Consider the following 24198-nt stretch of genomic DNA (forward strand, 5'->3'; position numbering starts at 1 on the left):
GGTAGTTCTCATTGTCATATTTATTAATTTTCTGAGTTTATGTGGGATTTTTAATTTTTCCAGGGCAATCATTAGTTGTTTTCTCTTAATCGAATCAAATGCCTGTTTGAAATCGATGAATAGCATTTCTAATTGCAGTTTGTATTCATTTGCTTTTTCCATTATTTGTTTTATTGTGTGTATAGCATCTATTGTTGATCTTCCTTCTGTGAATCCACATTGGTACTGTCCCACTCTCTTCTTCGTGATCTTTGACAATCTTTTTCTTATTATCGAAGTCAATATTTTATATGTTGTGCTTAGTAGTGTTATTCCTCTATAATTTTCACAAATTTGTTGGTCTCCCTTTTTATGTATTGTTATTACCTGCCCTATCTCCCAGTCCTCTGGCATCTTCTCTTCCTTCCATATATTTTTCAATAGTGATAGTATTTTTTCCTTCAGTTCCTTTCCTCCATATTTTATAAGTTCCATGTTAATTTCGTCTTTTCCTGGAGCTTTTCCATTTTTGCTCTTCTGTATTACTTCCTCGAGTTCATCTATTGTTGGCTCTTTTGAGACTGCAATGTGTATTTCGTCTGCTTCTTCGTCCACCGTTTCCTCTTCTTCGTGCATTTCTTCTCCAGTGTATTCCTCCGTCAAGAGTTCTCTGTAGTGATCTGCCCATACCTGCCTATATTCATTGTCTTCTACAATGACTATTCCCTCTTTATTTTTTATTCCGTTTGTTTTACCTTTGTATTTTTTGGTTTGTTCTTTAATATTTTTATAGAAATGTTTCGTGTTTCTATTTGTTCTTTCCTGTTCTATTTCTTGCATCTTTTCATCTGCCCATCTTCTTTTATTTTGTCTTATAATTTTCTTAGCGTCCTTTCTTAATTTTTCATAACTTTCTCTGTCTTCCTCTTTATCCGTTCTCAGCCATTTAATTCTTGCTTGCACCTTTTGTGCTGTTAGTTCTTTACATTCGTTGTTATACCATTCGTTTTTTGTTTTCTTCTGGTGTTTGCCTACCTGCTTTTTTGCAGCTTCATCTATTGACTTTTTGATCATGTCCCATTCTGATTTGATGTCCTCTGCTTTATATTTCTCTCTTATTTGCACTGTTACTTCTTCTTCATATTTTTTTCTAATATCTGCATTCTGCAATTTATTGACATTCCATTTTTTCTGTTGATTTTTCTGTTTAGTTTGGATTTTAACTTTTTGTCTTATGGTAGCTGCGACCATATAGTGGTCTGAATCCGCACACGCACCTCTGAAAGTTCTCACGTCCTTCATTGAAAATTGTTTTCTTTTGTTTATTAGTATGTGATCAATTTGGCTATACGTTTTCTGATCAGGTGACCTCCATGTTACTTTATGCATTTTAGGGTGTTCAAATTTTGTTGAGCTTATTATCATGTTTGTTCTTGTTGCTAGGTTACATAGTCTTAGACATTTATCATTAGTGTTTTTGTGTACGGTGTGTTTTCCTGCAATTTGCTGTAAAAAATATTCTTTTCCAATCTGGGCATTGAGGTCTCCTAGTATAATTATAACATCTTCTTTGGGTATTTTTTCCATCTCTTCTTCTATCTTATCATAAAAATTGTCTTTATCGTCTGTGTTGCTTGTTTCTGTAGGTGCGTATAGGTTTAATAGTGATATATTGAATGGTTTATTATTTATTCTTACATACGCAATTCTTTCACATATCGGTTTAAAGTTTATGACTTTTTCTCTTAGCTGTCCTAGAATCATGAATCCCACTCCTTTTTGTCCTTGCTTCTTTCCTCCTGAGTATAATAGTGTAAAGTCTTGTTTATCAATCTGTCCTTGTCCCTCCCACCGTATCTCTTGCAGTGCTGCAATATCTATTTTATACTTTGCTAGTTCTTTGCTTATTTCTAGCATTTTTCCTGGTGCCAACATCGTTCTTATATTCCATGTGCTTATTTTCAGTTCTTTATGTTTTTTATTTTTTTGTTTTCGTCTTGTATTTTTGTTTCCTTGTCTGCTCTTATTTATTTCTTTTTTGTGATACATCAATTTATCTGCACTCATTTCCTTTTTATTTGCCTCGTCCGTCGCCAAATAAGTATTGTCTTGTATTCTCTCATCAGTTGCTAGTTTTTTGAAACGTTTTGAAAAACTTCATCCAACTGATTCTTGTTCTTATTCCATTTCCTCTCCCGTCCATCTATTATCAATTTGTTGTGCTTAATTTGGACGCGTTTTCCTTTCTTTATTTCATCATTTGCTATTTTGACTTTTTTTTTGTATTTGTAATTCCTCTTTCGTTAAATCATTGTTTATATATATATTCTTTCTTCTTTTACTTCTTTAAGTTTTCTTTTATTTTCCATTACTTTTATTTTTTCCTCTTTGTTTAGCAATCTGACTAAACATGTTTTGTTTCCTAATTTCACAGCTTCTTCTATCTTTATATTAATATCTAGTTCTTTTTTCATAAAGTTCTCCATTGTTTCTTTTAGTAATCTTCTATCTCCCGTATCTATTGTCATTCCCTGTACTATAACATTATTTTCTTTTCTTGCTCTATCGAGTCTTTCAAGGCGCACTTTTAAATCTTCCAGTTCCTTTTTCATATGTTCATTTTCTCTTCGCACTTCACCATTCTCTTGTCTTAGTTCTTCTAATTCAATTCGGAGTTCCCTCATTTCTTCTCTGTATTGCCTTTGCTCCTCTTTAATTTCTTTTACGTGAATTTTCAGATCTTGTGTCTCTTTCGTTAAGTTTGCCATCATATTTAATATTTGGTCTAGTTTGTCTTCCTCTGTGTTCCTTTTATCTGGGGTTCTTGATACTTTTTTGCTTTTCGAAAAAGACTGCTCTTCATTTTCTCTATATCTTTTCCGATTATCGTCGGATGTGTAATCGTCGGGGTTCATTTTCTTACCGAAATTGCTCGCGATAAAATCACCCTCCCCACCTATCGCGCCGGAGGAAGATGATTCTCTCAAGCAATATGTTTCTCTTTCGAATGTGTTACCCCTAAATTGAATTAAATTAAATTAAATTATTTTACGTTATTTTGGAGCAGTTCGATTCAACAGTTCCCACCTTTAACTTTCAAAATTCCAGTTTCTGGAGCTTGTAATCAACGTTCTAATGATCTACTTTTTTGGCTTGATGTTGAATTAAATTGTATTTGTTGTTTTAAGTTTATGTATTGTATTTAATATTATTGTACTTACAGTCTGTTTCAAAAGTTTATTTCTATAACTTCACTTAACACTAATCGTCTTTGACACACTGTAACTAAAATCACTTTAGAAACTATTTCTTATTCGCCAAAAAATTGAATTTTTAGAGAGCCTGATTTTTCACGTGTTGATCTGCCCACACTAGAGATGGGAATCCCCTCATACTTATCTCAATATTGAAAAATTTTGAGTTGGTGCAGTCTGATACTGATGTATCGAATTGTTTTTCAATTCTATACGAGGTATGTCAGAAATATGAATTTCACTCAAAAGTAAAATACCTTTATAGTTCACAATATTTCAAATAGAAGGATGTCATTGCATATTGAAACATAGTTTTTAATTCTGAACAACTTTTTATAATAACAAATTTCAATATTGTGAAAAATAAAGGTAGGTAGTTTCCTCTTCAGCGAAATTCATATTTTTTGACATACCTCGTCTAAACTTGACAAAATTTACCTAATATCTTATAATTTTATTTTGGTTACGAGACTATGCAAAACTTTTTATAAAGAATAATTTTTTTTCGTAAAATTAATAGTAACGGAGCTATCATAAATAAAAGTTTTGTTGGGTGTCCGTGATTTAAGGAAAATTTTTCAAAAATGAATAACCATTTTCAATTTCGTTGCAAAATGAAAATACAGCCGAACCATATTCCAGTCCAATCAGAGAGTGCCGCAAGCACCTCTACCGGTTTCGAAACTTATTAGTCTCTCATCAGGAGGCACATATGCTGCTCTCCCCGATCCAACCAAAACAAACCCCAGCGTGTAGTCCCGAACTGCAACGAACGAAATGGCATAGATGCCCTAGCGGCAACTGCTAGCAAAAGACTAAGTTTTCACTCTAATGGCATATAACATATCCCACCAGAATGAAAACAATGGGAACCTTCTCTGGTTACACCTCCGAGGCTTCTACAATTTGCAAGCCATACGGATGCTGAGACTAAGGAAGATGAGGGAATTCCACAATTTACAATTCACGTCACATCTGCTCAGCGCGGTAAAGTTCCAACGAGACTGGTTCCCTTCATACTCCACACAGAGTAAATGTAAATCAAAAATGAATAACCATTTTCAATTTCGTTGCAAAACGAAAATACAGCCGAACCATATTCCAGTCCAATCAGAGAGTGCCGCAAGCACCTCTACCGGTTTCGAAACTTATTAGTCTCTCATCAGGAGGCACATATGCTGCTCTCCCCGATTCCCCCATTGTTTTCATTCTGGTGGGATATGTTATATGCCATTAGAGTGAAAACTTAGTCTTTTGCTAGCAGTTGCCGCTAGGGCATCTATGCCATTTCGTTCGTTGCAGTTCGGGACTACACGCTGGGGTTTGTTTTGGTTGGATCGGGGAGAGCAGCATATGTGCCTCCTGATGAGAGACTAATAAGTTTCGAAACCGGTAGAGGTGCTTGCGGCACTCTCTGATTGGACTGGAATATGGTTCGGCTGTATTTTCGTTTTGCAACGAAATTGAAAATGGTTATTCATTTTTGATTTACATTTACTCTGTGTGGAGTATGAAGGGAACCAGTCTCGTTGGAACTTTACCGCGCTGAGCAGATGTGACGTGAATTGTAAATTGTGGAATTCCCTCATCTTCCTTAGTCTCAGCATCCGTATGGCTTGCAAATTGTAGAAGCCTCGGAGGTGTAACCAGAGAAGGTTCCCATTGTTTTCATTCTGGTGGGATATGTTATATGCCATTAGAGTGAAAACTTAGTCTTTTGCTAGCAGTTGCCGCTAGGGCATCTATGCCATTTCGTTCGTTGCAGTTCGGGACTACACGCTGGGGTTTGTTTTGGTTGGATCGGGGAGAGCAGCATATGTGCCTCCTGATGAGAGACTAATAAGTTTCGAAACCGGTAGAGGTGCTTGCGGCACTCTCTGATTGGACTGGAATATGGTTCGGCTGTATTTTCGTTTTGCAACGAAATTGAAAATGGTTATTCATTTTTGATTTACATTTACTCTGTGTGGAGTATGAAGGGAACCAGTCTCGTTGGAACTTTACCGCGCTGAGCAGATGTGACGTGAATTGTAAATTGTGGAATTCCCTCATCTTCCTTAGTCTCAGCATCCGTATGGCTTGCAAATTGTAGAAGCCTCGGAGGTGTAACCAGAGAAGGTTCCCATTGTTTTTATTCTGGTGGGATATGTTATATGCTATTAGAGTGAAAACTTAGTCTTTTGCTAGCAGTTGCCGCTAGGGCATCTATGCCATTTCGTTCGTTGCAGTTCGGGACTACACGCTGGGGTTTGTTTTGGTTGGATCGGGGAGAGCAGCATATGTGCCTCCTGATGAGAGACTAATAAGTTTCGAAACCGGTAGAGGTGCTTGCGGCACTCTCTGATTGGACTGGAATATGGTTCGGCTGTATTTTCGTTTTGCAACGAAATTGAAAATGGTTATTCATTTTTGATTTACATTTACTCTGTGTGGAGTATGAAGGGAACCAGTCTCGTTGGAACTTTACCGCGCTGAGCAGATGTGACGTGAATTGTAAATTGTGGAATTCCCTCATCTTCCTTAGTCTCAGCATCCGTATGGCTTGCAAATTGTAGAAGCCTCGGAGGTGTAACCAGAGAAGGTTCCCATTGTTTTCATTCTGGTGGGATATGTTATATGCCATTAGAGTGAAAACTTAGTCTTTTGCTAGCAGTTGCCGCTAGGGCATCTATGCCATTTCGTTCGTTGCAGTTCGGGACTACACGCTGGGGTTTGTTTTGGTTGGATCGGGGAGAGCAGCATATGTGCCTCCTGATGAGAGACTAATAAGTTTCGAAACCGGTAGAGGTGCTTGCGGCACTCTCTGATTGGACTTGAATATGGTTCGGCTGTATTTTCGTTTTGCAACGAAATTGAAAATGGTTATTCATTTTTGATTTACATTTACTCTGTGTGGAGTATGAAGGGAACCAGTCTCGTTGGAACTTTACCGCGCTGAGCAGATGTGACGTGAATTGTAAATTGTGGAATTCCCTCATCTTCCTTAGTCTCAGCATCCGTATGGCTTATGGCTTGCAAATTGTAGAAGCCTCGGAGGTGTAACCAGAGAAGGTTCCCATTGTTTTCATTCTGGTGGGATATGTTATATGCCATTAGAGTGAAAACTTAGTCTTTCGAAAATTTCTCAATTAGAAGAGTGCAAATGCAGATTATAACATTATTTTGAATTACAAACAACTTTTCTCAATGACAATTTTCGATATTGTGAAATATAAAGGCACTTTACTCTTGAGCGAAATTCATATTTTTTGACATACCTCGTATACCATTGATAAAATGTTATATCTGATGATTGCTTCTTAGGTTTTAGACTATGCAGAGCATTTTCTAAAGAATAACTTTTTTTCGTAAAATTGATATTAAAAAAGTTTCCCGTATGGTTCCAAGTTACGCAGACACACTGTATATAAATATAACAATTTAAATTAATTCTGTGTCCGAATCTTGTACTTCTTCAAACTCTTCTAAAATAGGTACTTATTTTCTTTTTCTTCTTCGTCGGACTCCCCTCGAAACTCTGATTCCTCTATATGATCTGTAAATAGTTATATGTGTTTATTGAATTAATTAAACTTAATTAATACTTAATTAAGTTGCCAAGTATTCTCTGTCCTTTTATATGTAGTTGAAGCCTGAAGAATCATAAGGGCCACTGAAAAAAGACTTGCCATTTTGGAGATATGGTGTTATCGAAGAATATAAAAAATATCATGGGTACAACACGTAACAAACACGGAAACATTAAGAAAGATTTTTAAAGGAAAAAGAAATATGATAGATGAAGTAGTTTTCAATCCTAATAGCAATATTATTAATATTTAAAAATATTAAAATATTACTAAAAGATTTTTAAATTGAAAACTTATTGGTCCATTTCCTTGGTAACACTTCCATGGCTTCTAAAATTTGCAAGCCAGATGGATGCTGAAGCGAAGAAGACAAGAGGGAATTCAAAAAACTTACAATTCACGACCCCGTCTGTTCAGCTGGTAAATTCCAACAGAAAATGGACCTAAGTTACTCAGAGTAACTTAGTCTTACTCAGAACTTAGACTTACTCAGAAGTCTGAGTAACTTGGTCCATTTTCTGTTGGAATTTACCAGCTGAACAGACGGGGTCGTGAATTGTAAGTTTTTTGAATTCCCTCTTGTGTTCTTCGCTTCAGCATCCATCTGGCTTGCAAATTTTAGAAGCCATGGAGGTGTTACCAAGGAAATGAACCAATAAGTTTTCAATTTCAAAGGGAATGGTTGTTCAATGTCGACAGTGGATAGACGGTAGCGAACGAATTCGTTTAGAAGGACTGATTTAATTTATTTACAAGCATTAGTTTGAAAGGGGTTGTTTATTGTGTAGTCGTGAAAACGTAATTTTGCAATATGGAATGGACCAATGAAAAGATACTTCAATTAATTGAGTTATACAGAAATGAAGAATGCCTATGAAACCCGAAATCGAAGCTATATAAAATAATAAACAGAAAAACTGATGCTTGTTTTAACATTTCTATAGGAATGGGTTGTGACGTCTCTGAACTAAAAAAAGTGAATTAGCTTCTAGCATCATTTAGACGAGAAAGGCAAAAAGAGGGTTCGAACCACCCCCTCTTCCGACCCGGAATATCCCTGGACGTGTTCATTAGTGAACGATACATGGGGATATCCCGCGCAGTCTATGTAAGTAGGAATAAAGGAGAAGATTGGCATAGGCCCTTCTATACTATTCTCGCCTTCCTAGAAACGGAGAGGCGGATAGAGGGGAGGTCTTTGAGGATAAACTCATAAAAAGAAAGGACAGGCTCGCCTACCTAAGATCAGCAGACGGACAGGGGAGGTCTGTGGATAGTGAGCTGAATAGTAGTATAGTATTAGCTATGCTATTCTCGCCTGTCTGAAAATGAAACGCGGATAGGGGGAGTTTACGACTGAAGGTGGGTATTACTTAATTGATAATCGGCCCAGTGAGCCTGCCTACAAATGGTAGAAAGAGCATAATTGATTAAGGTGTAGGGAGACTTAAAGATTAATATAAATAGGTAGGCCTTGAAAAAAATTTAGGGTAATGTGCCTGTGAATGTTTATATCTGTTGTGGGAGTTTTTTTTCCTATTTTTTTGTCTTTTTTCTGTTTTTTTAATTTTTTTTTTTACTATTTTTTATTTATTTTTTATCAACTACGTGTAGCCAATCTCACCCATCTTGTTCCGCTCGTTCTAGAACCGCTCTGCGCTTTACAATACCCGTAACTACGTCTATAATAAATTCAAAGTTAACTTATTCTCGACCGCGACGTTAATTATGTTATTGGGGCCTATATCGCCGAATCTGTTCCTGAGCCTGGCCTGCTCGCAAGCGAAGACGCTACACCGGAAAACGCAGTGTTCTGCGTCTTCCGGTCTTTGCGCTTGCAAGTTCAAGATCATTCTCGATCATCCAAGCGTTCACCCTGCTAAAACATCCTTGAGCAATCTCAACTAACTCCCAGTGACAGTCGTGGCTGACGAAGATGGCAAGATCGTCCGCATAAGCCACAGCCTCACAGTAGCGCTCGTGCCACAGATTCAGTACGCCGTTGTATAGTATATTCCAGAGGGTCGGTCCTAGGACTGACCCCTGGGGAACGCCGGCAGTGAGCTTGGTATTATTGTTTTTATTAATTATTAGGGACCTGTTAGACAGATAGCTCTTGACTATGTTGACCAAATAATCCGACAAATTGAGGGCTTCCATCCTATTTATGATGTGCCCCCAATTTGCCGAATTAAATGCGTTTTTGACATCAAACATGATCAGCGCGGCCCATCTCCTCCTCGTGCCCTTGACTCCATCGACTATATGCCTGACAGCATCTACCGCCGATTTCGCCTTCCTGAAGCCATATTGCCTGTCGGAGATGGCATTCACGGCGTCTAGCTCCGCTTGTAGGCGGTTTTTAACTATGTTTTCGTAAAGTTTGCCTAAGCAATCAAGATGGCAAATCGGTCGGTAGGAGCTGGCTTCTTCCGGATTTTTTCCGGGTTTCGGTATTAGAGTAAGGCGTGCTCGTTTCAGGTCATCAGGGAAGATCTGGGACGTGAGAAGCTGGGACAATGCCGATCTCATTAACTCAGGTTGGGCCGTCGTCACGATTTTTATGGCCTCCGGTGGCACACAATCCGGTCCCGGCGACCTCCCTGTCTTTATCGATTCTACAGCCCTAGCAAGTTCCATGGGGGTGACAGCTTCCGGGCGCTCACATATGGCGGGCACAAAAAGTACGTCAGGCCTCCTGGGGAAAAGGATTTTAGCAATGTCACTCTTCCTTACATCTGTAAGTCTGTATGGGGTTTCGACTCTAAGGGTTTTGGAGACAATCCTGTAAGCCTCATCCCATATGTCATCCTCAAGCGCATCGCACAGGTTGGTCCAGCACGTACGTTTGGACCTCCTGATGGTTCTATTGAGGTTCTTTTTGGCGTTTTTGTACGCGTCCCTGGACTGCAGGGCTCTGTCCCTCTGTGCGATGCGCCTCAGAAACATTGCACGCGGTCGTTTTGAACATCCTCGTTCCACCAATACGGTATCGTATACGATACCTGGTTACTGTTTGTGCTCGCCCTATGCGCACGTATTATGGCACTTCTAAGACTAGAAAAGTCGTTGACCTCCCCTTGGAGTTCACCGATCCTCTCAGTAAACATCGTCCTATTGAAGGCCACAACCCTTCTGCCGCCACCGCTAATCCCCTTGGTTCCGATCTCATAGGAGATGTATTTGTGGTATGTATACAGATTGTCGTTTAAGACATCCCAATTCGTTATCTTGCTGGCGTACCGATTAGATACTAGCGTGACGTCGATATGGGTTCGTGAGTCTCCTCTCTCGAAAGTATGTTTACCGTTATTCACGGCTAATGCATCGACAGAGGAGATCCACTCATTCCATATCTCTCCTCTACCATCGTTCCTTGGGGACCCCCATAGAACGGATTTAGCATTGATATCTCCGGCAATGATAAAGTTCCTTTCTCCTAGGGCTGTTTCCACAACGCCATCCACCTTATCACGGTAGATCGCCATGTTGACGTTAGGAGATATGTAGCAGGCTATAATAGCCACATCAACCAAGTTGATTTTTACTACTCCCTCCTTTCTTGCAACTTTATTGATACAGATGTTTCTATTAATAAGGTGGATAGCGACATCGCAGAGCGTATCCGATATCCAGCCGAACTTCCTAGCAATATTTTTATTCGGCTCTGGAATAATTACCAGATCCGCCCCGATGTCCAGGGCTTTCGCATAAACCAAATCGTGTGCCGTCTTGGCTCTCCCGACATTTACTTGGAGGACCCTGAGTGGCTTCTTGACGTTGGATGTCATCGCGAAGAACAGTAAATATCCGTCCCGACAAGTGCAGGGACAAAGCAGGGTGGGCGCTAATCATTATTGTCATCATCCATCGCGGTGATGTCAATGACATTTTCGTCTGGAGCAGAGGACGGTTGTTTAGGAGGTGTGCTGTTCGCGTCTTCTTCTCTTTGTCTAGGGGACGGGGACTTGGATTTCAAAATGTCCTCCAAAAATGTTCCGTGGGGCCTACCTTGAGGTTCCGTTCTTTCTTCGCTGCTGAAAATTCCCCCATTGAAGACCTCGTCATCCATCCTCTCTCTGTCGATATCGGTATGGACCGAGGCTGGGTTTGATACCCCACTAGTAGACGCCTTTTCCTCTTCCTTGAGGCTTTCGTTATAACGGTGAGGAGGAATGTATGGGGAAGGAGCCCCGGGCATCCTGTTCTGTTACGCCAACCTCACCCTTTGAAGGGCTTCCTTGAAGGCGGGACATTTGCCACTGCCATGTCTATGTGGCTGATTACAAGTTACACAGAACTCCTCCCCCTCACAGGCCTCCATGGCATGGCCTGCCTTTCCGCATTTGAGGCAGAGCCCCGTGCGGTCAGGTCCGTTGCATTTGTTTGCGTCATGAGAGAAGCTCCAGCACTTCTGGCACCTCCCCACGTTGTATCTTCTCTCTAACTCGCATCTGGCCAGTCCAATCTTCAGATGTCTAATATCCAGAAGCTTTCTCGCCGCCTGGGAACTGAGCACCAAGGTGGCAGCCTTTGTATCATTTCTCATGGGCCGAATTTGTTTTATAACAAAATTCGGGTCCCATGTTCCTAGTTTCTGCCGGATCGCCGACTTTATTTGGGCATCGTCCGTGTTGGCTGTCATCCCTCTGACGTGAACGACAGCTTGCCTTTCGGTGCCCACGAGTTTTGCCGTGAGCCCGCTATCCTTACCCATGATCGCACTTTTAATCGCAGTGGCTGCTTCCTGGTTCTTATCCAAAGTAATGAGTAGCCCTCCATCCTTGGTACTCCCAAGGCTTTGTATAGCCCCCTTAGCCTCTGTGCTGCCTACCGCCTTCTCCACTCCCTCTAGGAGCTGGGAATAGGTCGCATCTTTTTTAGTCACGATAAAACCATACGTCGGCCGTTCTCGACGAGTGGCCGTAGTATGGATTGTAACCTTTGATATCTCGGTCTTGTGGATAATGATCTCGGCCATTTTCCTCAACTCAGCAACCTGCAGGTATCTAACATGATGGATAGCCACCAAGTCGCCAGCCTTGGTTTCGTTCTTGACTCGCATTAGGGCGTGCCACAGCTGCTCCGGTGTTTGACTGCGCAACTTAATGACCCTCTCTTCCGTAGTCTCTTTTTCCCCCTCCTTGATCACAGTATATGTATGTTCCATCATCTCGAAATCCCCCTTGAGGGATGCCAAAGTCGGATATCTATCCCTGTATAGCCGTTGTATAGAAAATGCCATGTTCTCGTCATTGGGCTCTACTGCCACCACCTTAACATTAGACTTCGATTCTAAAGGGCTTCCGATTTCGATAGTGGATTTTTTGAAGATTCTCTCCGGCCAGTCAAACCGGGCGCACCTCTGGAAATCGACGTATGTCTCTACACCTTCGAGGCTTGCCGTCTTGACTGCCCCGGGGGCACCGTGCCAGGCGTCCGTTTGTGTACCTGCCTCGGCTGTCTGTGGCTTCAGGTCCGTCTGAGTTTCAGTTTCGAAAGTTAGGGGCTCCACCGGTAGCACAGTGCTCCTGGTCAGCCACGTCCGGATGTGTTCATGCCTTTGCAGTGCATGTTTCTTCTTTAATGCACTTATGGCGTCTTTGATAGTCTTAGCCGTCGTTGGTACCTCCTGAATGAGTTTACTGATTTTTGCAATCTGGGTTGTTAAGTCTTCTAGATAATCCAATAACTCAACAGCTTCGCTACAAGTCCGTTTTTTATATGTTCCCATGTCTACAACGTCTTCGTAGGTTTGCTTACGCTTTAGATTAGTTTCTATCTTGCTTTCCGGTAGAGAGTTTAGCCTCTTCCTAGCATAGTTTGAGTTCCTTCCCGATTGTCCGCTCGGGTCGCCAGCGGTTTTTTTAAAAGGTAAAGTTGCCATATAGGTCCCACGAGTTGGGACGTCATATACGTCTGGCGCGGCAGTGCGCCCTTACCGCGCTAAGGCTAGGTTTCTTCGGGAGGGCGCCAGGTATCCCGAAGGGATCGTTTATGATGCTCTAACCCTCGCATCTCTCATACCTTTGGCACGATGCCTTCCACCGTGGTAGTGGGGATTATTTTATTGAGGTTTACTCCTCTATAATACCTGCTACCTGGCTGCTGATACAGATTGCGTTCATTAGTTCGAAGCACATTACAGGTACCTACCTAAATATATTGAATTCAAAATTATTTTAAGAAGATTTTTTTTTGTCATTATTAGAAATATGAATACAAATATTTTGTCAGTAATTTATATGCTAAAAGGTGTTACGTTTGACCTGTGCTCTTGTGCGGAATGGAAGCATGGACGTTAAAGGCCAGTTCCATTAAGAAATTTGAAGTGTTTGAAATGTGGTGCCTACGTCGAATGCTTCGAATATCATGGACGGACAGAGTCAGAAATGATTAAGTACTAAGAAGAGCGGGTTTACAGGATAGGGAACTTTTTAATTATGTTAAAAATAAGAAGACTGCATACTTGGGGCACAATTACGAGGGGAACGATACACTTTTCAGCAACTGATACTCGACGGAAAGATGGAGGGTAAGAGGGGTCTGGGAAAAAGATGTCATGGCTGCGTAATCGCCACCGCCAGTGGACAAGAATCCACGTCTATGAAATCCTTTGCAGTGATGCTAAAAACAGTAATATTTTATAAACAAGACAATGTACGGTGGACGTCTACGCAGAAATGCACAGCATCTTAAGAAGAAGAAATGTGAATTTATAATTGCTAAACATTTTTGGACGTTTTATTTATCTCAAACTTTAGTTGATAATGCCAGATTTAAATAAAATATTAATAAATAAAACTTATCATCAAAATTTTCAACAAAATAATAAAAAATACCTGGATAAATTATTTTTGAGTCTGGAAATAATTTTTATTTTGTTTTAATTATTAAAATCAAATTTTTAAATTAAATAATTATAGAAAAGAGACAGGACAAAATGAAATTATTGAAGTCGTATCAAAATTTATACTTATATTTATGAATATAACATACTTTTTTCCTTACAGAACACACATTGCATTTTATAAGCTATTATTGTATTTAAATTTACCCAACAAGAAACACGACAATAAACTTAAACACAATGTGTGACTGGTGCATCTTAAATACATCTGCGGGCAATATGCACTCCCGATCAACAACGAATGCGAACGTTCTCTCTCTCTCTCTCTCTCTCTCTCTTGTCGTTTCCCCTATACTAAGGATCGTGATTTCTTCCAATATTCCTAACAATGTTTCTCCATTGGTCTCTATCTTCAGCTGCTCTAAGAGCTTCGCAGAATGAGTTTCCAGCTGAATGCTTTATTTGGTCAGACCATCTAGTTGGTGATCGTCCTCTTGATCTTCTCCCCAGAACGTTTCCAGAAACAATTAATCTCTCTAAACTGTCCTCACCTCTGCGAACCACGTGACCAAAGAATTTCCGAATTCGTTGCAGACATATTGTGGACAGCCTTTTTTTAATATTGAGTTGGTTTAGAATGGAAACGTTTGTCCTATGAGCTATCCAAGGTATGCGTAGCATTCTTCTCCAGCACCACATCTCAAAGGCATCAATTTTTTGGCGCTCGCATGCGCGAAGAGTCCAAGTCTCTGCTCCGTATAGAAATATTGAGAATACAACGGCATTCACTAGTCTCATCTTGATATTTTGAGAGATAGATCTGTCTTTCCAAACTTTAGTTAGGCGACTCATCGCATTTTTTGCCATACCAATACGTCTCCGGACTTCTGCTTCACAGTTACCATCGTTAGTTATACTAGACCCGAGATAGACAAAGGTGTTTACTATCTGGTATTCCTGTAACATGTTAGTCAGTTGAATAGTGTCGAATCTGTCTACCACCATTATTTTTGTCTTAGCTTTATTGATTTTCAGACCAACTTTATTGCTTTCGTACTCAACTCTTCGCAGAAGATCAACCATTTCTTGCTCATTTGGTGCTATAAGTGTAGTGTCATCAGCAAATCTTAAATTGGAGATTTTACTAACAGCTACTGTTACTCCACCGGCCCATTCTTCTAAAACCATCCTAATGACATATTCACCATAAATGTTAAATAAGTCAGGTGACAACACGCATCCTTGTCTAACACTTCTCTCGGTCTTGAATTGGTTTGAGAACTTCTGATCTAGTCGTACTGTCGCTATATTAGACTGGTACAGATTTTTAATAAGTGTCACCAGGTGCATTGTTGCGCCCATTTCTATTAAAATTGACCACAGATTTATCCAGCTTACACAATCAAATGCTTTTCGGTAGTCAACGAAGCATATAATCATAGGTACTTGAAATTCTCTAGACTTTTCAATGAGTTGTCTCAGGTTCAGGATTTGTTCCCTTGTACCTTTACCCTTTACAAACCCCGCTTGTTCCTCAGGTATTTGGTAATGTAGATAGGTTTTTAATCTGTTTTTGATGATATGCATCAAGATTTTACTAGCATGTGTTATTAGTGACAGTGCGCGGTAGTTTTCACATTTGGTAGTAGTTCCTTTTTTGTGTAGTGGGATATAAATTGAGGTACCACCAATCAGATGGCCATTTTCCTGAATTCCAAACAGCGACACAGATAGAATGGATGATATGTAATCCTTTGTCACTGAGTAACTGTAGTATTTCACATGGTATTTAATCGATGCCTGGGGATTTATTTCTCTTTAGTGATTTAATTGCATCTTTGACTTCAGCGAGTAAAACAGTAGGTTCTCTAGGGTAGTCAGAAGGCCACTGATTTTCTGCTGATACCTCGTTATTTTTATACAGCTCGCCACAGTAGTTTCGCCATGTTTCCAATATTTCATCAGTATCGGTCTTTAAATTACCTTTCTTATCGATTACAGAGCACGTTTGAGGTTTAAATTCTCTGGTAAGGAGTTTGCTCTTCTGGAATAAGTCCCTCGGTTCATTTCAACAGCCGTGTTCCTCTATCTCTCTGCATATTTGAGAGATGTAATCAGCTTTATCTTTGCGGCACTGTTTTTTGATTTCTCTCGATAACGCTTTGTATTCATCGTTTGTTCTGTATCTAGTTTTATGTTCTTTTCTGCGTTGAATCACAGTCCACGTATTATCGGATATCCATGGCTTACGGCCAGTGGAAACCGCTGCCTCACAGTCTTTTGCAGCCTCGATTACCTTATCTTTGAGATAGATCCAAGTGCTCTCAGGGTCACTATCTTTCGTCACTATGCGAACGTTCGCTTCAATGTAAATGGTCCTACTTTGTAGCGAACGAATGACCAAGCGAACACATACGAATTCGTTCCTTCGTTCGTTCATTTGTGTTCGCTTTGATTAAGTGCGCCTTTATATACAATCTCTGATGATTTCTAATAAGAATGAAACTAGTAATAGTCCATGTGGTAAGACCGCTCCCGTCTGAAAGAATTTCTGATTCGGTTTCTTTGCGGATTCCTATTCAAAAATGTTCCTGTAAACGAAAAATTAAAAGCAAGATCCTATTCGAACAAGCATTTATTTCATACTAACAAAAAATTCATTCCCCGTCGAAAACGATAAATTCGTCAGCAACGAAGAATGATTACACACACTTTTACTTAAGTAGATAATGTTGTTCTCAAGCTATATGATAAAACTGATGAATCGTATTTTTACGTTGTATATACAGGTTCGTCGTGAGTATTGGTTACAGTCGGCCAAACCTGACACCTTCGCGCCCTCGAGAAGCCTCAGCGACGTTTACCTGTAACAAAAACATAAATTAGTTACCATAATAAGTCTAAGCCTCTTGGTGTAAGTTGACTTCTTCATCGGACGTATCCGAGCTTACACCCGTTTTATACAACTTTATCTTATCAGAGGGACATATACCCTTGTATGACAGGCGCGTACGTTTCGCTCCTGGCATGTCTTCTACAACATATCGATCTTTATCTAGTACTTTCATTATCATAAAGGGACCCTTATAGCGCGGCTCGAGCTTGGTACTTTTACCATCATTGGCGCTTTTCGCCTTCTTTACGAGCACGTGTTGCCCGACTTCGTATACATGAGGACGGACATGTCTGGAGTTGTAGGCCCGTTTCTGAACCAGTTGCTGTTCGGCAATCCTATCAGAAACCTCCTCTCTAACTACAGCTAAGTCCTCATGTTCGTTTTCGCATACCTCAGCGCTAAGGAATGCGTCATTTATGCCTCTAGGCCGATAACCTAGGAACACCTCGTAAGGCGTCTTGCCGGTAGTAGAACAAACTGTTGAGTTTATTCCCCACCGAACCTTGCTAACCACTTCATCCCAACGCTCTTCGATTTCGACTATTGCGGTCAGAGCATTAAGAATGACGCGATTCATCCGCTCCACTTGGCCGTTTGCCCTTGGAGTAGCGGTGGCACATAAAACGTGTTTTATTCCGAGGCTAGCGCAAAAGCTTTTGAAAGTCTGGCTTGTATATGCAGTGCCTCTATCCGAGATTATGCGCCGTGGAACACCAAAAATCTCTAATTTCATTTAGAAATTTTATTACAGGATTCGTACTTGTATTGGGCACAGCTTTCATAAAGGTGAACTTCGTGAATCCATCCACAGCCACGATAACATAGCTGTTCTTTCTTCTGCTCTTCGTGAAGGGGCCCAGATGATCCAAATGGATTGTATCCATTGGTATTGCCCTTTTCTCTATTGGGTTTAGACTACCAGTCGGTTTACCGGATGGTTTCTTATTGTATAGGGAACCTAAAAAACACGAGATATAGTTCTTCGTTTAATTTCGCATTGCAGGAAACCAGTATCTTTTCTGAATAGCCTCCAAGGTCTTATCCAACCCGAAATGGCCTGCACCATCATGGTAGTACGTTAAAATATTCTTTCTTGCTGCCTTGGGTACCACCCAACGTCTTCCTTTGGGTGTTTTTCTATAAATTCTATTATCTTTTAGAACATACTCCTGATGAACCTTTCGTTCGTCTGTACTAGTGGGTACTCCAGACAAGATTTTGTGTAAAATTTTACAGCGGTTGTCGGTAAGTTGTGCAGAAAGCACCCAATCATCCTCACTTATATTTACATGTAGGATTGGCAGCTCATCATATTCTTCATTGGTCACAACAGGATTCCTGCTTAGGGCATCGACATGGTTCATTTTTGAGCCAGCACGGTATTCGACTTCAAAATCAAATTCTTGAGTAGACAACCACCATCTACCAATCCTTGGAATCAGATCACGTTTACTTAGTGTAGCACGCAACGCATTACAATCGGTGACAACCTTAAATTGAATACCTAACAAATATACTCTGAACTTTTTCAGCGAATTAACCACGGCTAGCGTTTCTAGCTCATAGGAGTGGTAGTTTTGTTCTTCTTTGGTAGTTGACCTGCTAAAATATTGTATCGACTTTAATTCTCCATTTGGTTGCACTTGTAGTAGGATGCCTCCGATTCCTATTTTACTAGCATCTGTGTGAAGTTCCGTAACTGCCTCGCGATCGTATATCGCCAGAAGTGGCCTTGAAGTTAGTTTTGCTTTGAGATCAACGAATGCATGTTCTTCATCAGCCGACCAGTTAAATGTGATATCCTTTTTCGTCAGATTAGAAAGTGGCTTTGCAATAGCTGCGAAATTTCTGATAAACTTGCGAAAATAGCTGCTGGGACCCAGAAACTGGCGGACCTGGTGAACGTTGGTGGGAGTAGGAAAGTTTGACACTGCCATTATCTTTTCCTTTCCAGGCTATATACCATCTCCGGATATCTCGTGTCCCAAGTATGAGATGGTATTTTGTAGAAAATAACATTTTTGAAGTTTTAGTGTCATGCCAGACTCCTTAATCAGTTCTAGCACTGTTTTTAAACCTTTAAGACCATCTTCGACATTTGCCGATGGTATGAGAATATCATCTAGGTAAGCAAGAGCAGTAGTAAAACGAAATGAGCCTAGAATCTCGTTCATTGTCCTTTGGAAAACTGCTGGAGCATTGACTAATCCGAAGGGCATGCGTAGATACTCGTAATGACCGTCGGGAGTAATAAATGCTGTCTTAGCAATAGAGTCTTCTTCTACTGCGATTTGACGGTATCCTGCTGCCAGATCCAAACTAGTAAACCAATGACAACCCTTGAGGCGGTCTAGAAGATCATCAATTCGAGGTAGAGGATATCGGTCCTTGACTGTTTTCCGATTTAGTGCGCGGTAGTCAACACATAACCTCACTTCTCCATTTTTCTTTTTGACTAGTAGTATCGGGCTTGCGTATGGTGAATTAGATTCACGGATAATGTCATTGTCTAAAAGTTCTTGTACTACGTCACGTACTTTTCCTCGTTCTGAGTACGAGAGTCTATAGGGTCTGTATGTTATAGGAACGTCGTCGGCTAATTTTATGGTCATTTTCGTGGTGGTACTTTTACCGAGTTGCTCAATGCTGCTGGCAAAACATTCGGGATATTGATTAAGAGTATCCAGTAATTGTTCTGTATATTCAGCACTCAGCATTTCATTCACATTGACGTCTTCAAATGTCAATTTACGTATAATAGAAGTAGAAGTAGCTAAGCACTCTAAATATGGTAAATCTTGCACTTCCTGGCAATTGAAACCTCTGGCGACTACGGCACCTTTCAAATACTCCACTGGTTCTTCCGAACCATTGAAAATTGGTAAAAGAGAGTCTTCATCTAGATTTAGGATACAACGAGGAATGACATGAAATTTAGAAGGCCACGATCTATGCTGCAAGTCAACAAAAATGTCGCCACTCTGCTGATCACTATGTAGTGCGATATGACCTAAATGATGGGGAGGTATAACCGTAGTTTCTTTAGCCCATAAAGTGACTTTACGAGAAGGTAGGGCTGCAACAGCCCGTACATCTGCTTTGTGTTTGTTAAAAAGTCTGACTTGTTCGCCGTGTACAGTCATAATGACGTTTTCATTATTGATGAATGGCTGTCCAACTATAATAGGTATCTGTTGGGTGTCATCCGGGACAACTAAAGTCCTAACCCTAGCTAATGTTAAATCGACACGTAAATCAATACAAATCTCAAAGTTTGCCAAAACGCATCCACCACCGTAACCACGTAACATTATTTTTACAGGTTTTAGCTCCAAATTCAACATTTTGGCTTCGCTATAACGTAAAGTAACAGCACTGCTACCCGAATCAACATAACCCCTAAATATATGGTCATTTACACCACAATCAATAAAGTAACATGCATTATACTCGGCAGAATTGTTTTCATTCATGCACATCGATTTATTATTATTGAAACGCATGCTATTTTTAGTTACTGGTAAATAGGGTTTGTACTCACTTTCAGTCATCTTGGGATTACCTGACTTCAATTTAAAACAATTGGAGATGTCATGTCCTAGAAGATGGCAGTGCTTGCATTCCAGTTTTTCTCGGAAACATTTCGCTGCAACATGTCCCCTGGTACCGCAATTGAAACACCTGGTATTTGACGCTTGACGACCATGCTGTACTGTTGTGCTACCTTGCTGTTGCTTTCTCACCTCCACAACCTTCGATGACATGCTTGGCTTTGTCGTCTTTCCAAACTCGTTTTTGAATGTTTCTTTTCTAAACACCTGAGGATCTTCTCTTATTGCTGACAAATACTCTTGATACAGTGACTCCGGAGACTCGTACCGTCCTGCACGTGCACCATTTTGAACTACGTTCTCATCCAAGCCATCAATGAGACATGATACAGCTTCTTTACCTGTAATACGGCAACTTCGGAGGAGCTCCATCTTTTCAAAGTAATATACTGTCATTGTCTCGCCTTTATGTTTCTTTCTGTCCAACATTTTCCTCAGCAAAGCAGCATAATCGTTATGATCCGGGAAGGATTTTAAAATAAGTCTTTTCCAGCCATTCCATGTGCGGTTGTACTCGGTTGTACCAGGACTTTGCCATTCCGACGAGTCTTGACTGCATATGGAATATAGTAGAGACATCATCCCATCCGTTGATCTCTCTAAGTTGATCGACTTTGTCTAGCCATTTTGAAGCAGACAAGTTTGGATTGTCGGGGGAAAATTCTGGAATACAATCGCTGCGAACAGTATCTCTAGTAGTGTTCCGTTGAACAACATCACTTTTTCTGGAAAGCTTTTCCACCAATGCCTCTAATTTGGCTATTCTTCGTGTAGCATCAGGCATATCTCGTAAATGACGTTCCGTTTCTCGTCGAGAGGATGAAGATCTTACTGTGGAACGCACACGAGTTTGTCTTGGGTGTTGAGATTTAGATTTTCTCTTGGGTGTATATGATTTCTCCACAGTTTCTCGCATTGTGTTTCTCTTGCGATATCTCTCACGAGAACTCTCACTACTGCTTGACGAATAAGATCTTTTGGACCTACTTCTGGATCTACTCATGACTTATAAGTTATAGAATGGTTCTAGTTTAAACCGTATATTTAAACCGTATATTAATGTCTAAAGTTAGAGCTTAAACCTTTTATTTAAACTTATAACTTAGTTAATTTAAAACGTATTTTTAAATTAACAAATAAATAAATATCTAGCCCAAACCTTATATTTAAACTAAACAAAAAAAAAACACTTATAACTTATAGTCTCCAAATTTACAGGTCAAACCTTGTATTTAAACCAGAAACTGATTCATTTAAACCGTATATTTAAATTAAAAAAACTTACTGCGTCGTGATTGTCCAAAATAAACACCAGCTGAAGAAGTCCAGACCGTATATCTCTATTATAATTTAAACCTTATATTTAAACTAAACAAAGAACACTTTCTTATCACTTAAATTGTACACTCTCCCGTATTATTATTTTTTTTTAACGGAACACTTATTAATTAGTCACCCAGACAAAAATTATCTGCATAGATTACGTTCAAACTGCACCGCAAGAAATAACGATAACAAAAAAACGGCCAAAGCGATATGAAAAGCACGTAGAATACTCCACACCTGAACTGTAAACGAAAAATTAAAAGCAAGATCCTATTCGAACAAGCATTTATTTCATACTAACAAAAAATTCATTCCCCGTCGAAAACGATAAATTCGTCAGCAACGAAGAATGATTACACACACTTTTACTTAAGTAGATAATGTTGTTCTCAAGCTATATGATAAAACTGATGAATCGTATTTTTACGTTGTATATACAGGTTCGTCGTGAGTATTGGTTACATTCCCTTTAAGGGTACCCGAAGTCCCATTTAACGATAATGTTAACATTATGTCACATAGCTCTGTAACCAAGGCACTTAGAGACCTAATTTTTTGTTTATTTTGAATCTAGATGCATTGTTTAGTCCCGCGTAGATTTCTGTAAAGTTAGAGTGAAATAAACATTTATTTTTAATTTCTTTAAAATACTCTTAAAAAAACCCAAACAAGTTTAGATTTTATTTTTATTTTATTTTATTTCTCCGTTTTTCTTCCTCTTCTTCTTGTCCGGTACTTTACTAATACATATTTTTCATTTTCTTTATACTCAGCACTTTCTTCATAGTGTACTATTAAACATATTTCTTCTTCTCCTTCATATTTCTTCATTATCATTTACTTCTTATTCTTCTTTCTCATAATCCTTAGTGCCCTTCAGGGCGTCGGATGTCGGGTTCCGCCTTTTATCCATTTCTTCCAAGCGCTTCTATTGGTGGCCAGGTTCTTCATATCCCTCATACTCATGTGTCTCCTTTCACCTATATCCTGGATCTGGTCCATCCATGTCTTCCTCGGCCTTCCCTTTTTTCTTTTGTTTCCCATTTTGGCTTCATGTACCTTCTTTGTAAGTCTCTTTTGCTCCATTCGTTGTATGTGTCCAAACCAGCTTAATTGTTTGTTTTCGATCTTCCTCATTATCGGTTCTTGTTCCAGCTCTCTTCTTATATCTTCATTTCTGAATCCATCAAACTTCGTAACTCCAGCTATTCTTCTCATGTATTTCATCTCGGTCGCGTTTATCATTGATTCATGTTTCTTTTGCACAATCTATGTTTCCGCCCCATATGTTATTATCGGATTTACTATGCTGTTATATACTCTGAGTTTAGTTTTGTTGTTTATTTCTGACTTTCCAAAAATTGTATTATTTAAAAAGTAATACACGTTAGTTGCCTTCTTCAGTTTATTACTTATTGCCAAGTCCGTTTTCCCATCATCTGTTATTATATTTCCCAAATATTCAAAAGTAGATACGTGTTCTATTACTTGTTCCCTTACATGTAAAAAATTTTCAGCCAAAAATATTCATTTTTGTAGAGTTGACTGCAATTTTTCGACAACAGCCCTTTTTTGCGGTGGGCAGCATAACTAAGTCCAGTCTCATCTGAAATCAAAAAATCACAAAGTTTCTTATAGTTTATATTTCTGGCTAGTGAATGTACAAACGAATATAAAAAAAAAAATGAAATTTGAAGATTTTACATAAGTTTAAACACATTTTCAACCCCAATTTTTCTCATTTTTTTTTAAATGACCATTTTTAAAGTAGTTTTTTTTTTATAAAACAAGAACAACTTCACCTAATAAAAATTCCTTCGTTCATTCACTAGTCAGAGGTATAAACTACAAGAAACTTTTTGATTTTTTGATTTCAGATGAGACTGGACTTAGTTATGCTGCCCACCGCAAAAGAAGGGTTGTTGTCGAAAAATTGCAGTCAATTCTACAAAAATGAATATTCTTGGCTGAAAATTTTTTTGAGAGTACCTTAGTTACTATACTTTTACATTATATATAAAAATAATATATATAAATTTTATATAAAAATATTTATAAATAAAATAATTATAAATAAAAATAATTTTTAGTTTTCGAGATATAATTTTTTTAAAAAGTCACTTTTTTTACCCGCATGGCCTATGTAACCCCTTAAAGGCAGAAATGCATTAGAGAGTCGCGGACGCGACTCGACTCGTCGCGGACTAGTCTAGCTCCGATTCTTTACTTTGTTTTTAATATGCATGAACAAGGACTTGCTTCTATCTTTAATGAGAATCTCAAGTCCTCTACTGTTTTGTTCGCCATGAGTCGCGCCCGCGATTCTCTAATGCGTTTCTGCCTTAATAGACTAAGAGCCGCTGTAGGTGAAATTTCTTAATCATTTTAGACACGATGGGACCCTATAACTTAAATAGTAGAACCTAAAAGAAAACGTTTGAACACTGTGTCACTTTTCAGTGGCACATGCGTCGACAGTGGCGCATCAAACTTTCCACTTATGGACGGGATACATAAATTAAAAAATACCCTCCCTCATTACCAGAATTCAATTATTTTCATTTTTTTTAAGTTCTATGTGATTAACACATAGGACTCAGCGTAATTTAAACCCACCACCCCCTTCCCCCTGCCCCCACCATCAAAAACTTCATTTTTCGTTTTTATTTTTTTTTTTGGTAAGATGCAATCAATTTTAAAATTTCAAAAAATT

General features: G+C 39.3%; 1 long non-coding RNA gene and 1 pseudogene across 1 annotated transcript; both read right to left on the reverse strand.

Moving 5' to 3' along the window:
- Positions 1-16269: 16269 nt before the first annotated feature.
- LOC126879628 (uncharacterized) lies at positions 16270-21938 on the reverse strand. Its single transcript, XR_007696163.1, has 2 exons — positions 21445-21938; positions 16270-16516 (listed from the first exon to the last, which is right to left on the reverse strand). It is a non-coding gene; the product is annotated as an uncharacterized LOC126879628 (long non-coding RNA).
- Positions 18504-21253, reverse strand: LOC126879627 (uncharacterized; annotated as a pseudogene).
- Positions 21939-24198: the final 2260 nt, after the last annotated feature.

This window comes from Diabrotica virgifera, chromosome 2 (assembly GCF_917563875.1).
Source record: "Diabrotica virgifera virgifera chromosome 2, PGI_DIABVI_V3a".
Classification (NCBI taxonomy): domain Eukaryota; kingdom Metazoa; phylum Arthropoda; class Insecta; order Coleoptera; family Chrysomelidae; genus Diabrotica; species Diabrotica virgifera.